The sequence below is a fragment of the Hyla sarda genome, chromosome 12 (assembly GCF_029499605.1).
Source record: "Hyla sarda isolate aHylSar1 chromosome 12, aHylSar1.hap1, whole genome shotgun sequence".
NCBI classification, from domain to species: Eukaryota; Metazoa; Chordata; class Amphibia; order Anura; family Hylidae; genus Hyla; species Hyla sarda.
In genome coordinates, this window is record NC_079200.1 from 40,861,912 (window position 1) to 40,878,989 (window position 17,078).

A 17,078-nucleotide genomic window follows, 5' to 3' on the forward strand; every position below is an offset into this window, starting at 1 on the left:
TCCGCAGGCTCAGGTAATGCGGCGGATCTTGTGGGCTGTGGGGATAATATGACAGGGACGTCACTCCTCATTTCCTGCAGCCGGACACAGAACGCTTCACAACACAGTTTTTTTTCACTACACCAGCACTGCAGGAAATGAGGAGTGAGGTCCCTGACGCCGCATAGAGGACCCGGCAGGACACGTCACTCATCATATTATCCACACAGCCCACAAAACCCGCCGCATTACCTGAGCCTGCGCAGCGCGGCCAGGTGAGGAAATGTGGAAAAAAGAGAAAGCAGAAGTGTCCGGGTCTGCCGCTGGTCACGGTTTTAAAGTGACCGCGGCCGGGTTGCTTATCTTTAACAAGCAGCCGGCGCTGCGGACACTTTAAAACAGTTGCCCCCCCCCCCCCCTACTGAGCAGCCAGCAGGGGGGCCCCTGGGGGATAGGGGCCCTAGGCACCCATGTACTCCCCTTTACACCCCTCTGCCACCCATGCACACTCATCTACAAGACTCTGCCAGCCATGTATATTCCTCTACACCCCTCTGCCACCCATGTACACTCTTGTACACCCATCTGTCACTCCTCTACACCCCTCTGTCATCCATGCACACCCCTCTGCAACCCATGTACACTCCTCTACATCCCTCTGCCACCCATGTACACTTCTACACCCCTCTGCCCCCCATGTACACTCCTCTACATCCCTCTACCAACCATTTACACTCCTCTATACCCCCCTGCCACCCATGTACGCCCCTCTACACCCCTCTGTCACCCATGTAAATCCCTTTACACCGCTCAGCCACCCATGTAAACTCCTCTACACCCCTCTGCCACCCATGTACACTCTTGTACTCCCATCTGTCAATCCTCTCAACCCCGCTGTCACCCATGCACACCCCTCTGTTACCCATGTACACTCCTCTACACCCCTCTGCCACCCATGTACACTCCTACACCCCTCTGTCACCCATGTACACTCCTCTACATCCCTCTGCCACCCATGTACACTCCTACACCCCTCTGCCACCCATGTACACTCCTACATCCCTATACCACCCATGTACAATCCTCTACACCCCTCTGCCACCCATGTACACTCCTACACCCCTCTGCCACCCATGTACACTCCTCTACATCCCTCTACCACCCATGTACACTCCTCTACATCCCTCTACCACCCATTTGCACTCCTCTATACCCCCCTGCCACCCATGTACACCCCTCTTCACCCCCCTGCCACCCATGTATACTCTTGTACACCCATCTGTCACTCCTCTCCACCCCTCTGTCACCCATGTACACCCCTCTGTTACCCATGTACACTCATCTACACCCCTCTGTCACCCATGTACGCACCTTTACACCTCTCTGCCACCCATGTACACTCTTGTACACCCATCTGTCACTCCTCTCCACCCCTCTGTCACCCATGCACACCCCTCTGTTACCCATGTACACTCATCTACACCCCTCTGTCACCCATGTACACACCTTTACACCTCTCTGCCACCCATGTACACTCCTCTACATCCCTCTGCCACCCATGTACACTCCTCTACACCCCTCTGCCACCCATGTACACTCCTCTACACCCCTCAGCCACCCATGTACTCTCCTCTACACCCCTCTGTCACCCCCTGTACACCCCTCTGTTACCCATGAACACTCCTCTACACCCCTCTGCCACCCATGTACACTCCTACACCCCTCTGCCACCCATGTACACTCCTTTACATCCCTCTACCACCCATGTACACTTCTCTACACCCCTCTGCCACCCATGTACACTACTACACCCCTCTGCCACCCATGTACACTCCTCTACATCCCTCTGCCACCCATGTACACTCCTACACCCCTCTGCCCCCCATATACACTCCTCTACATCCCTCTGCCACCCATTTACACTCCTCTATATCCCCCTGCCACCCATGTACACCCCTCTACACCCCTCTGTCACCCATGTAAATACCTTTACACCCCTCTGCCACCCATGTACACTCCTCTACACCCCTCTGCCACCCATGTACACTCTTGTACACCCATCTGTCACTCCTCTCAACCCCTCTGTCACCCATGCACATCCCTCTGTTACCCATGTACACTTCTCTACACCCCTCTGCCACCCATGTACACTCCTACACCCCTCTGCCACCCATGAACACTCCTCTACATCCCTCTGCCACCCATGTACACTCCTCTACATCCCTATACCACCCATGTACACTCCTACAGTCAGCTGTTTCCCCTGCTTGTTGTCTCTCTCCCCATGTATGTGAGTATGTTTAATAAAGAAGATAAATCGAACCAGCACCGGTGAGTGGCCAACAATTTATTTTTCTTCTTGCTACATAAGAATAAAGAAGTCTAATGCAGCAAGACCTGAGTCTATTCCTATTGGTGACATATTTTGCTACTAGCCCGCACGTAGCTAGCACCACATCCAGGTACTGTACTACTTCCAGGGAGCCATATTGTACATTCCACCCAGCCGCACACAGCCAGCCTATTGTCCAGGTAGTGCCCGGGACTCTCCATTACGAAAAACAGGGAAAGATGCTGATCACTGATAAATAGATATTGGATATTGCGGCCTTTTTTTTTTTTTTTTTGCTCGTCAATCTTTTTTGTGGGGTGTCCCGAGCCGATAAAGGTTGGGAAACACTGTGTAGGATAATGGAGGTCTTATTCACACAACATATGCATTTTGGCTACAAATAAACATGTAAAACAAACACAAACCATGTTAAATTGATTTTAAAGGAAAATGCATGCTGATCACACGTGTGCATCTTTAGGCCAGGTTCACATCTGTGTCAGAGGCTCCATTTGGAGCCACTTTTGCAGAAGTCTAAAAGCAGGAAATGCTGAGGGTGTGTGTGCAGCCTTAGCCAATCATAGCTCATCTCACACACTCTTATTATAGAATTAAAAAAAACTTTACAAAACACAAAAACAAGTTCAATTGACTGTAGCAAAAATAAACAAAACTGAACATAAATACAGACATTCTGCCTCAAAAACAAAAAGTGAAGCTTTCCTAACCGGCCAGCCCAGGTTATAATAAATAACAAATAATGACCTACCTATAATATCCTATTACCAAACAGTCCAACACACACACAGACACACACATTCTTTCAGAACATAAATAGCTTTCCTCGCTTTTTTATTTTTATTTTTCCTTTCCTTTTAAATAACATGCAAAAGAAAAGAAAAATATGGCCAACTGCCGTAAGAAAAAATAATCCAACTTGGAAAATATTTTCTTTTTCATAAATAAATATATATATATATATAAATAAATATATATATATATATATATATATATATATATATATATATATATAAATAACTAACAAAAGAAAAAATATGGCTAACTGCCATAACTTAAAATGACTCCAACTTGGTAAACTTGGTTAAAGAAAAAAAAATTTAAAGGAACCGCCTTGACTGGGTCCTGATCTCCCACACTCCCAGACCCCATCCACGTATCGCCTTCAGAGTCGGGGTAGCCTAAGTCAGAAGATATCCATGGGGCGTACGGAAGTCCTTCACTCACCCTCCTCTCTACTATTCCTGGAAGAAAGGCCGAAACCATTCCCTGCAGGAGAGTACCCACGGAAGAGCCCTCTCTTTCCAGAGGTTTGCGATGTTAGCTTTCAAGAAGGTCTTTGTAAAGAACACCACCGGGTTTACCATAGATAAACCCCCTAGTCTCCTTGTGCGGTACGTAACCTCCCTCTTGACTAGGTTCATCCTGTTTCCCAATAACAGTTGGAACAACAGGCTGTAGATCCTAGTGTAGTAGGCCTCTGGCAAGATACATACGCTGCACAGATAGATAAACAAGGGGAGCAGGTATGATTTGATCAGGTGTACCCTTTCCCTGAGGGTCAAATACCAACCCTTCCACTGGTTCACCCTCTGAGTGGCATCCTGGAGCTTACCATCACAGTTTTTGGTGGGATAATCATCCTGGCCGAATGTGATGCCTAAGACTTTTTCTTGGGGCCCTGGAAGGGTGTCCAGGAGATCAAACGTGAGATCCCCCCCCTCCCAGCCAGAGACTCTCACACTTATCCCGGTTGATCTTAGACCTGGATGCCTCAGAGTAGCGGTCCACCTCGGTCCACCTCCGACATCACCACATCGACCTCCTCTCTCACGAAAATAGTGACATTGTCAGCGTACGCCACCACTCTCTGGGCGACAGCCGGCTCCGCCAGACTCATCCCGACTCCCGCCAATGGTCCGCGACTCACCCTCCTAAGGAAGGGATCGATCGCGAACACATATAACAGCGGGCTTAAAGGACAACCCTGACTCCGGATCCCACCTCAAAAGAGCGGCCAGACCAACCGTTCACCAGAGGGAAACTCTGCCCCTGCATACAAGATCTTAAGACAATTAACAAAAGTACTCGGTAAGCCATATCTCAGGAGGACAGACCAGAGGTACTCGTGGTTCACCCGATCAAATGCTTTGGCCTGATCCAAGGACAGCAAGTACCCCTTCCAGAGACCTGCACTACTCCGCTCCACTGCCTCCCTGACACTATGGACAGCACTTAAGGTGCTTCGGCCTGGAACAGTGCAGTGCTAGACCTCCGAAAGGAGCCAGGGTGCAAACTTCACCAACCTATTAAACAGTATCTTAGCCAGAAGCTTCCTGTCCGTATTGAGAAGAGCTATGGGCCTCCAATTCTCAATACGGCTGGGATCTTTACCCTTTGAGAGAAGAATCAGGGCTGACCTCCTCATTGACTTCGGCAGAGTCAATACCTCAGTCAAGAGGGGAGCTAAAGACTCCTTAAAGGTCCTGTACCACTCGGATGTTAAGCCATCCGGACCTGGCGACTTCTTAGTGGAAAGCCTCTCGATCGCCAGTCTCACTTCCTCTTCCCTGATCTCTTCTGCCAAAACGCCAAGAGAGGGATCTACCCCTGGCTCAGGAATGGCTTCAGCCAGGAAACCCAACATCACATCCCAATCCAGATCCTTCCTTCCCAAGAGGTGCGAGTAGAAGGATCTGACGACCTCCAAGATCCCTGATCTGGACCGATTCAGAGATCCTATACTATCAATCAGTCCTGAAATTACTTTACTATTCACTGACATCTAACAGTTTCTGTAAGGGTCGGGCGAGCGGTACTTCCCATAATCCCTCTCAAAAACCAAAGATGCGTGCCTATTGTACTGACACCTCATCAGCAAGGACTTCACTCTGGAGATATCCTCTCAGCTACCTCCAGTCGATACGAAAAGTTTGAGTTTCCTCCTCAGACCCTGATACAGGCGATACCTATTCAGGGACCTGAGGCTCGAGAGCTGGCAAGAGAACCCCGCAACCCGGTTCTTGAATATCTCCCACCACTCTGACTTACTACTACATAGGTCCAGTAAAGGTACCTGACTCTGAAGAAAATCCTCAAAGGACTGTCTTACCTCCACTTCCTCCAGGAGGGACGAATTCAGCTTCCAATAACCTTTACCCATGCGGGGGTCTCTGAAACATTCAAGGAAAACAAAATCATACAGTGATCGGAGAACTCCATCTCAACCACGGACACTGCGGAAGAGACAGCTTCCTCCTTTAAATAAAACCTGTCTAAGGGTGGGTTCACACTACGTTTTCTCCCATACGGGAGCGCATACGGCAGGGGGGAGCTAAAACCTCGCGCTACCGTATGCCTTCGTATGCGCTCCCGTGTGTCATTCATTTCAATGAGCCGGCCGGAGTGAAACGTTCGGTCCAGTCGGCTCATTTTTGCGCCGTATGCGCTTTTATGACCGGACCTCAAATACGGCACAAAAATGAGCCGACCGGACCGAACGTTTCACTCCGGCCGGCTCATTGAAATGAATGACACACGGGAGCGCATATGAAGGCATACGGGAGCGCGAGGTTTTAGCTCCCCCCTGCCGTATGCGCTCCGGTATGGGAGAAAACGTAGTGTGAACCCAGCCTAACCTAGACCTGCAGCTAACTCGATGAAAGGTGAAGCCTGAGGGGCTCCGGATGTGGGCATCCTCTAGGCGAGCTTCCCTAACTATATTATTGAGGGCCACACAGTCATAAGTCAGCGGATTATTGGAACATCTCCTATCTTAAAACGACTCGTAAAAAGAAAGGGCTTAATCTTCATAAAGAGATCTTTACGGCCCCACCTGGTTTGTGGGGCATAAATGTTAATGAGCCGTAGCTCTTGTCCCTTCACTCGGACTCGTTACAGGTCAAAACGGTCACCTTCTTGACAGAGTTCTGACGGGAAATTGCCTTTATGGCGAAATCCCGCTAGCCAGGCTCGTTCTTTGCCACTTCGTAGTTTGACCAGAAGAGTTCGAGACCCTCAGGCCGAACGAAACAGACATCAAACTTGGACGAACCGTAGGGGTGAATCAGGGCATAGATGTCACTCGCCCTGAATTCCATCTGAAGGAGAAGCTCAACCACTTTTGCGCGAGGTGGGCACGCATCCTCACCCCTCCAAATCAGTCGGACCACATTCCTACGATTATTGTCCTGCCCGGTTATCGGGAGGGACCAGACAACCTCCCCGTTCCGCTCTCGGAAAGTCCCCAGACAGTGCCTCTCCATCCAGAAAGACAGGTCGACCTCACCCCTTCCCTCTACCTGGATTGACCTGTCGTCCCTACGCAGAGCCTCCAGGAGGCGCAGTTGCAAATGGCCTCCAGAGCCGGACGGAGACAGGGACCCCCCTGAACCCCCGGCAGTGACATTGGCATAGCTCCTAGGAACAGTCATTACCAGGGGGCAGCCGGACCAGGCCCAGACCCAGAACCACTACTAACACCATTCACACCACTACGCACATCATCTTTATTTCCATCCATACTAGACTTTCCATTCATACCACTACCACTCCCACATACACTCCTCTCATCCACAACACTATTACACCCATCATTCTCACATCTTACACTCTGTCTGGGACTTGTACTGTAGCTGGTTTAAGAAAGAATTTCTGTGCCGGCTTAGCTGCTGGGGTCAACGCTGATGGCTTCTTCACAAGGGATGATGTAACCTCTGGAGTCAGGGGCTGACCCTCCGAGCGCACCCCAGCTCCTCCCACACTCTCTTTTCCTTTGCCCGACTGCACGGGCTCTGCGGCTGATCCAGGTGTCCGGACACTCCCCCCCCTCACAGAGGAGTGCCCCGCAGCGCCCGCAGAACATACAGTACTCGGAGGACCGCACCCCGAGCACCCGGACCCAACGCTCTCCGCCGGCACCCGGACACTCCCCCCCTCACAGGGGAGTGCCCCGCTGCCCTGGTAGTGCCCACAGCACTCGGGGAATCGCCCCCTGAGCACAGGGCAGCGTAACTTGCCTCTGTGAGGTGGTTTTTTTGTGCCCCCGTAGATCCATGCGTCCGCTCCTCCCCCAGCTCTCCGAACATTTCCGAAGCTAGAACTGGGGGAGGGCAGAGCAAGGGGAGAAAGAAGGTCCACGCCCCCTCCCTCATCTCCCCTCCCTGAGCTCGGCTGGACGCAGATCTCTACGGCCACGCCCCCTCCCTGAGGACGTAAATCTCCACGGCAGGTCCCCTCCCTCATCTCCCCGAGCTGAGGACGTAGAGCAGTGCTCCCAATGAGCTCTATGTGTAAAGGGGGACATACTGTACGGGCTAAATGGGGACATACTGCACGGGCTAAAGGGGGACATACTGCACGGGCTAAAGGGGGACATTTAGCCCGTACAGTTTGTCCCCCTTTAGCCCGTACAGTATGTCCCCCTTTAGCCTGTACAGTATGTCCCCCTTTAGCCCGTGCAGTATGTCCCCCTTTAGCCCGTACAGTATGTTCCCCTTTAGCCTGTACAGTATGTCCCCCTTTAGCCTGTACAGTATGTTCCCCTTTAGCCCGTACAGTATGTCCCCCTTTACACATAGAGTTCATTGGGAGCACTGCTCTATGTCCTCAGCTTGGGGAGATCTATGTCCTCAAGGAGGGGGCGTGCCGTAGAGATCTGCGTCCAGCCGAGCTCAGAAAGGGGAGATGAGGGAGGGGACCTGCCGTGGAGATTTACGTCCTCAGCTCGGGGAGATGAGGGAGGGACCTGCCGTGGCGATCTATGTCCTCAGGGAGGGGGCGTGCCGTAGAGATCTGCATCCAGCCGAGCTCAGGGAGATGAGGGAGGGGGCGTGGACATTCTTTCTCCCCTTGCTCTGCCCTCCCCCAGTTCTAGCTTCGGAAATGTTTGGAGAGCTGGGGGAGGAGCGGACGCATGGATCTACGGGGGCGCAAGAACCACCTCACACCTCCATGAACCCATCCTGCCTTCCCTACCGACAGGATAGGTGGGCTTCACATTTAAAGCGTCTGCAGCCATATTTGACGCCATGCTGTACCTGCCATGCTGGCTCCGCTCCCCCACAGGAATGGGGTCTGGCAGTCTGGGGGACCCAGCAGTCTGAACCAGCTTTGCAGCTTGCCCCGACTGCTGGAAAGGAAGAAACATGTACCGCACTGTCTCCTTGGTCTTCTGCTTCTTTACTTTACGCCTCACTGTCACATCCTCGCACTGGTCATCACCAAAGGTAAAATGCTGGAGGTTGGTTGGGGACTCCTGCATCTTAATTGCCCTCAATAATCCCCCAGGCTAACTCTCCACGTCATCCTCCTCACTCTCACTTGATGGTAGCGCCACCTGGGCCGGCTCAATGTAGCTGTCCTGGGTGGTCTGGGTGTCACATGAAGCAGCTAAAGGCACAACATCTTCCTTCTTTACAACTACAACATCACAGCCATCCTCACTTTCTGCACCGCCACTACTCTCCCCATCTTCCACCTTCACCTTACCTGGGGATTTCATGGCGACAAAGCGATCCTCGTTTTCTAGCTTCTCCCTGAAGAGACCACTCCCCTACAGGATCTCTGCCCTCCTCTCCTCCACCTTTGTGATCTCAGCCTTCAGGGATGCAATTATTTTCTTCAGCTCAGGCCTGCTTCTCTTGGACCCAGAGTTTGCCAGACTCTGAGCCCTACACAGATCCTCTCTGACCAACCTAAGCTCCTTACCACAGCGATCGTATTCATCAAACCGTGCGGCCATGCGGGAGCAATAGGTGGCGCTGGACTCCTTGGGCCCTCTTTCAGCCCACATATTCGTACTCTTCCTCCTCGCCTTCCTTCCACCAGATCTCTGGCTGACACCCGTTATCGGAGGAGCAGAGCCTACATTGCTGCAGACTCTGCTAGATCTTATTCCTCCGGCCGAAATAATGGCTTTTGCAGTTTGCTCTCCACCCCCCGCCAGCCTGGAAGAATGGGAGGTGGAGGTCTGGGACTCCCGGGGCTCCATGCAGGGAGGCTCTTCCCAGGAGCCTGCCACACTCCTGGGAAAGGCTGATGGAAAAACCTGCTTCTCTGCCTGGAAGTCTGTAGAGCACAAAGGGACACACCTGACAGCTGCACACACTGAACTGCTCTGGGTTGTGTGTAGCAGAGTGAGGGATGAAGTTCTCCCCTGTATGGCTACAGATGATGTCACACCTGCTGGGTAACGCCCCTTCCCAGTCTGTGTATCTGACTGAGCAGAAAATACAGAGCAACATTCAGCCATAGATAAAGGGTGACCCCCCCCCCCCCCGAAATGCATCTAGCCTCACCTGTATCTCTATTGCCACCTGTTTGCAAGTATACCACCAGCTATATCATTGCAAGCACAATAACCTACCACATTGGTTTTACTTTGACTTTCGCAAGCTCTGCAGTCGCCCAGTTTGGGGACCACTGTGGTGCAATAAACGCCCAAAATACAAATCTCTACAGGAGGACGCCGCTGCTAAGGAGGGCACATTCATCAGTACCAACTTTGTTTTGATGGGACTTTTTGATCTATTTTTATACATTTTTTAGGGTACAAAAGATACGCAATTTTGGACTCTGGTATATTTTTTTATGTATACACCAATGACCGTTCGGACATTTATGCACGCATCAATATCACATATGTTAATTTTTATTATGTTTACATATTTTTATATGGAATTTGAGAAAATTGGGGGTGATTTAAACTTTTAATATGGAAGGGGTTAATGGGTGTTTCTTAAACTTTTATTCAACTTTTTTTTTTTATACTTTATTATTCCCCTTAGTGGACTTTTAGGAAGAATCATTAGATTCCTCATGCAGATGAATGTATTTCCATAGAACTACATTGATCTGTGTGCTCTGCGATCGATCCACCCCACTGGATCACTAGGGACAGTTTAAAGGTCTCTTTACAGGAATCAGCTGAGGGCCGCCCAGTATGGCACGGGCTCGAGTCAGGAGCCTGCACCGTACACTGTTAACGGCACAAGGATGTCCTTGGTGGTTAAAACAAGAGGGAAGAGCGCTCCATAGCGTAAAACCGCCACTGTAAGGTTCAGATAAGCGTAATGAGAGACCCTTACCAGAGGCTGCTGTGTGGTCTGCGTGGGTGACAGAACAGGCTTGGTTTGCAGCCTCCCCAACCTGGACGTAATACACCGGGAGAAGGACTTCCACAAGGCGGTAGGAGATGTCGGCGCTGACCAAGATCAGACACGTCCGATAAGTAAAATAACTTTTTTTATTTTTGAAATGCAACGCGTTTCGCTGCGCAAGTGCGGTGAAACGCATTGCATTTTAAAAATAAAAAAGTTATTTTACTTATCAGACGTGTCTGATCTTGGTAAGCGCCGACATCTCCTACCGCCTTGTGGAAGTCCTTGGTCATTAACAGGTTAATGTTGATTTAACCCCTTAAGGACAATGGACGTAGTCCTACTCCCCGTTTCCGAGTCTTTAAGGACGGAGGACGTATGAGTACGTCTTGTCCATTCCCGGCCCCCCGCCGCTAGCCGGAGGTGAGCCGGTGCCCGATACCTGCTAATATCGATCAGCAGGCATCGCGGCATATCGCCCAATGATGACCCCCCATGTCGGCGATGGCTGCAGATCGCTGAACAATTCAGCCCAGCGATCTGCGGCGGATTCCGGGTCAATCGGGTCTCCAGTGACCCAGTATTACTGGCTGATCGGGGCAGTCTCTGAAGGCCCCCGAACAGCCATAGCCAGCAGGGGTGAGATGGCACTGGTGCCACCTCACGATCGCCCTGATTCGTCAGCTGGTTTACCGGCCAATCAATCAGGGCACCTGCTGCGGGTGTCACTCCTGCAACCCGCTCCGCCCCTCTTCCGAAGGACATGATCGGGTGCGGGAAGAGGACCCCTGCAGCTGGGGACCCCGAACCCCGGCATCCCTGTTGGGATCGGGGCCCCAGGAGCTGCGGCGGTGAGGGACTGACCTGAAGCGGCGTGGATCAGCAGTTGGACGTGAGTGACAGCCTTCTGCTGTTGCTTAGCAACAGCTCCCAGCATGCAAAGAGGGCATGCTAAGAGCTGTAGTTATGCAACAGCAGGAGGCAGACCACCACAACTCCCAGCATTCCCTTATGGGCATGCTGGGACTTATAGTTTTGCAACAGCTGGAGGCACATTTTTTCTATGGAAAAGTGTACCTTCAGCTGTTGTATAACTACAACTCCCAGCTTGCACAATCAGCTAAAGTGCATGCTGGGAGTTGTAGTGGTGCATCTGCTGGTTGCATAACTACAACTCCCAGCATGCCCGTTGGCTGTCTGTGACTGCTGAGAGTTGTAGTTTTGCAACAGCTGAAGGCACACTGGTTGTGAAACACTGAGTTAAGTAGCAAACCAGTGTGTCTCCAACTGTTGCATAACTACAATCCCTAGCCAAAGTAGTATGCCTCCAGCTGTTGCATAACTACAAGTCCCAGCATGCCCTTTCACTGTCCGTACATGCTGGGGGTTGTAGCTTTTGCAACAGCTGAAGGCACACTGGTTGCAAAACACTGAGTTTAATTCATACATACACAGCAGCAAGGTAAAGAAACCACGGCTGGTCCGCTATAACATAACACTACCAACAAAATAGAACCAGATCATGTAAAATATAATTAGCTTTTATTAACACATATGCAAAAAATACATACACTAAAAAATGAAAAGAGGATAAAATAAGGCACTACAATAGCAGTCACAGAAGATGGGGGGAGGCAAGTAGTGTGGACCTACATGGAGTACAGGGAATAACTGGTGTAACATAGAAAATACGACTGTAAACATGAAAGAGCTCACTGAATATCTTTACAAAATGTCCATAAGCATATGAGTGACAAGCAATATAACAGGACATTTTTATAAAAGGACATTTTTTGATGTGTCACTGTTATATTGCTTGTCACTCATATGCTTATGGACATTTTGTAATGATATGTAAATCTAATTATATTTTACATGATCTGGTTCTATTTTGTTGGTAGTGTTAAAACACTGAGTTTGTTACCAAACTCGGTGTTTCACAACCAGTGTGCCTCCAGCTGTTGCAAAACTACAACTCCCAAAACTACTGTGAACTACTGTGAACCCCGTGCGACTGTACTCTAAAAACACTACACTACACTACACTAACACACAATAAAATAAAAAGTAAAAAGCACTACATATACACATACCCCCACACAGCCCCCCTCCACTCCCCAATAAAAATGAAAAACGTCTGGTACGCCACTGTTTCCAAAACGGAGCCTGCAGCTGTTGCAAAACAACTACTCCCAGTATTGCCAGATAGCCACTGACTGTCCAGGCATGCTGGGAGTTTTACAACAGCTGGAGGCACCCTGTTTGGGAATCACTGGCGTAGAATACCCCTATGTCCACCCCTATGCAAGTCCCTAATTTAGGCCTCAAATGCGCATGGCGCTCTTTCGCTTTGGAGCCCTGTCGTATTTCAAGGCAACAGTTTAGGGTCACATATGGGGTATCTCCGTACTCGGGAGAAATTGTGTTACAAATTTTGGGGGGTATTTTCTGCTATTACCCTTTTTAAAAATGTAAAATTTTTGGGAAACCAAGCATTTTAGGTAAAAAAAATTTTTTTTTTTTTACATATGCAAAAGTCGTGAATCACCTGTGGGGTATTAAGGTTCACTTTACCCCTTGTTATGTTCCCCGAGGGGTCTAATTTCCAAAATGGTATGCCATGTGTTTTTTTTTGCTGTTCTGGCACCATAAGGGCTTCCTAAAGGTGACATGCCCCCCAAAAACCATTTGTCGCTCCTTCCCTTCTGAGCCCTCTACTGCGCCCGACGAACACTTTACATAGACATATGAGGTATGTCCTTACTCAAGAGAAATTGGGTTTCAAATACAAGTAAAAATTTTCTCCTTTTTACCCCTTGTAAAAATTCAAAAATTGGGTCTACAAGAAAATGCGAGTGTAAAAAATGAAGATTTTGAATTTTCTCCTTCACTTTGCTGCTATTCCTGTGAAACACCTACAGAGTGAAAACACTTACTGAATGTCATGTTGAACTCTTTGGGGGGGGGTGCAGTTTTTATAATGGGGTCATTTATGGGGTATTTCTAAGATGAAGACCCTTCAAATCCACTTCAAAACTGAACTGGTCACTGAAAAATAGTGAGTTTGAAAATGTTGTGAAAAATGTAAAAATTGCTGCTGAACTTTGAAGCCCTCTGGTGTCTTCCAAAAGTAAAAACTCCTAAATTTTATGATGCAAACATAAAGTAGACATATTGTATATGTGAACCAAAAAATTTTTTATTTGAATATCCATTTTCCTTACAAGCAGACTGCTTCAAAGTTAGAAAAATGCAAAATTTTCATTTTTTTCATCAAATTTGGGGATTTTTCACCAAGAAAGGATGCAAGTTACCATAAAATTTACCACTATGTTAAAGTAGAATATGTCATGAAAAAACAATCTCGGAATCAGAATGATAACTAAAAGCATTCCAGAGTTATTAATGTTTAAAGTGACAGTGGTCAGAATTGCAAAAAATTGCTCTGGTCCTTAAGGACCCAGCCATTTTACACCTCAGGACCCGGCCTTTTTTTGCACATCTGACCACTGTCACTTTAAACATTAATAACTCTGGAATGCTTTTAGTTATCATTCTGATTCCGAGATTGTTTTTTCGTGACATATTCTACTTTAACATAGTGGTAAAATTTTGTGGTAACTTGCATCCTTTCTTGGTGAAAAATCCCCAAATTTTATGAAAAATTTGAAAATTTTGCATTTTTCTGACTTTGAAGCTCTCTGCTTGTAAGGAAAATGGATATTCCGAATTTTTTTTTTTATTCACATATACAATATGTCTACTTTATGTTTGCATCATAAAATTGACGTGTTTTTACTTTTGGAAGACACCAGAGGGCTTCAAAGTTCAGCAGCAATTTTCCAATTTTTCACAAAATTTCCAAACTCACAATTTTTCATGGACCAGTTCAGGTTTGAAGTGGATTTGAAGGGTCTTCATTTTAGAAATACCCCACAAATGACCCCATTATAAAAACTGCACCCCCCAAAGTATTGAAAATGACATTCAGTCCGCGTTTTAACCCTTTAGGTGTTTCACAGGAATAACAGCAAAGTGAAGGAGAAAATTCACAATCTCCATTTTTTACACTCGCATGTTCTTGTAGACCCAATTTTTGAATTTTTACAAGGGGAAAAAGGAGAAAATGTATACTTATATTTGTAGCCCAATTTCTCTTGAGTAAGCACATACCTCATATGTCTATGTAAAGTGTTCGGCGGGCGCAGTAGAGGGCTCAGAAGCGAAGGAGCGACAAGGGGATTTTGGAGAGTACGTTTTTTTTAAATGGTTTTTGGGGGGCATGTTGCATTTAGGAAGCCCCTATGGTGCCAGAACAGCAAAAATCCCCCACATGGCATACCATTTTGGAAACTAGACCCCTTGAGGTACGTAATAAGGAATAAAGTGAGCCTTAATACCCCACAGGTGTTTCACGACTTTTGCATATGTAAAAAAATAAAAATAAAATTTCACTAAAATGTGTGTTTCCCCCCAAATTTCACATTTTTGCAAGGGTTAATAGCAGAAAATACCCCCCAAACATTGTAACCCCATCTCTTCTGAGTATGGAGGTACCCCATAAGTTGACCTGAGGTGTACTATGGGTGAACTACAATGCTCAGAAGAGAAGGAGTCATATTTGGCTTTTTGAGAGCAAATTTTGCTCGGGGGCATGTCGCATTTAGGAAGCCCCTATGGTGCCAGGACAGCAAAAAAAAAAACACATGGCATACCATTTTGGAAACTAGACCCCTCGGGGAACGTAACAAGAAAGGAAGTGAGCCTTAATACCCCACAGGGGTTTCACGACTTTTGCATACGTAAAAAAAAAATAAAAATAAATCACTAAAAGGTGTGTTTCCCCCCCCAAATTTCACATTTTTGCAAGGGTTAATAGCAGAAAATACCCCCCAAAATTTGTAACCACATCTCTTCTGAGTATGGAGGTACCCCAAAAGTTGACCTGAAGTGCACTACGGGCGAACTACAATGCTCAGAAGAGAAGGAGTCATATTTGGCTTTTTGAGAGCAAATTTTGCTCGGGGGGCATGTCGCATTTAGGAAGCCCCTATGGTGCCAGGACAGCAAAATAACCCCCACATGGCATACCATTTTGGAAACTATACCCCTTGAGGAACGTAAGAAGGCGTAAAGTGAGCATTTACCCCCCACTGGTGTCTGTCATATCTTTGGAACAGTGGGCTGTACAACATTTTTAATTTGCACAGCCCACTCTTCCAAAGATCTGTCAGACACCAGTGGGGTGTAAATTCTCACTGCACCCCTCATTACATTCCGTGAGGGGTGTAGTTTCCGAAATGGGGTCACATGTGTTTTTGTTTTTTTTGGGCGTTTGTCAAAACCGCTGTAACAATCAGCCACCCCTGTGCAAATCACCTCAAATGTACATGGCGCACTCTCCCTTCTGGGTCTTGTTGTGCGCCCCCAGAGCAGTTTGTGCCCACATATGGGGTATCTCCGTACTCGGGAGAAATTGCGTTACAAATTTTGGGGGGATTTTTTCCCCTTTACCTCTTGTCAAAATGAAAAGTATAGGGCAACACCAGCATGTTAGTGTAAAAAGTTTATTTTTTTTACACTAACATGCTGGTGTAGACCCCAACTTCACCTTTTCATAAGGGGTGAAAGGAGAAAAAGCCCCCCAAAATTTGTTAGGCAATTTCTCCCGAGTACGTCGATACCCCATATGTGACCCTAAACTGTTGCCTTGAAATACGACAGGGCTCCAAAGTGAGAGCGCCATGCGCATTTTAGGCCTGAATTAGGGATTTGCATAGGGGTGGACATAGGGGTATTCTACGCCAGTGATTCCCAAACAGGGTGCCTCCAGCTGTTGCAAAACTCCCAGCATGCCTGGACAGTCAACGGCTGTCCGGCAATACTGGGAGTTGTTGTTTTGCAACAGCTGGAGGCTCCATTTTGGAAAGAGTGGCGTACCAGGCGTTTTTCATTTTTATTGGGGAGGGAGGGGGGCTGTGTAGGGGTATGTGTATATGTAGTGTTTTTTACTTTTTATTTTATTTTGTGGTAGTGTAGTGTAGTGTTTTTAGGGTACAGTCGCACGGGCGGGGGGGTTACAGCGAGTTTGAGCTGCCGCGCAAAATTTGCTGCATTGCAAACTTGCAGCCCGATACTCACTGTAAGCCCCCTGCCCATGTGAATGTATCCTGTACATTCACAGGGGGGGGGACCTCCAGCTGTTGCAAAACTACTACTCCCAGCATGCCTGAGAATGTTTGGGAGTTGTGGTTTTGCAACAGCTGGAGGCACACGGGTTGGGAAACACTGAGTTAGGAAACAATGTTTCCCAACCAGTGTGCCTCCAGCTGTTGCAAAACCACAACTCCCAAACATTCTCAGGCATGCTGGGAGTAGTAGTTCGGCAACATCTTTAGAGCCAGATGTTGCCGAACTACAACTCCCAGCATGCTTGGAGTTGTAGTTTTGCAACATCTGGAGGACTAGTTTGCAGACCACTAATACAGTGGTTCCCAATCTGTGCCCTTCCAGATGTTGCAAAACTACAACTCCCAGTATGCCAAAACTGTCCAGGCATGCTGGGAGTTGTAGTTCTGCAACATCTGAAGGGCCAGATGTTACAGAACCACAACTCCCAGCATGCCTGGACAGTAAGGGCATGCTGAGGA